Raw genomic sequence first — 217 nt, 5'->3', positions numbered from 1 at the left:
CATGGTATTTATAACAAAATTCAGCGTAATTTAGAAAAACGTGTTTCATTGATTGCAAAATATTCACAAATTTTTTTAAAAATTTCCCAAAAAATGTCCTCCATATTTTAACTTCCGCCAATCGTTATTTAATTTTGGTCCGTAGACAATGCGGTAAACGCTCTTTCATTATCAACTTACAAAAAAATCCTAAAGGGGGCAAAAATGTGTTTAAAAG

This window comes from Rhagoletis pomonella, unplaced genomic scaffold, assembly GCF_013731165.1.
Source record: "Rhagoletis pomonella isolate Grant_MI unplaced genomic scaffold, Rhpom_1.0 Rhpom_scaffold_00013, whole genome shotgun sequence".
NCBI lineage: Eukaryota > Metazoa > Arthropoda > Insecta > Diptera > Tephritidae > Rhagoletis > Rhagoletis pomonella.
The sequence above is the reverse complement of the archived record's forward strand: the minus strand, read 5'-3'. Positions refer to the sequence as shown.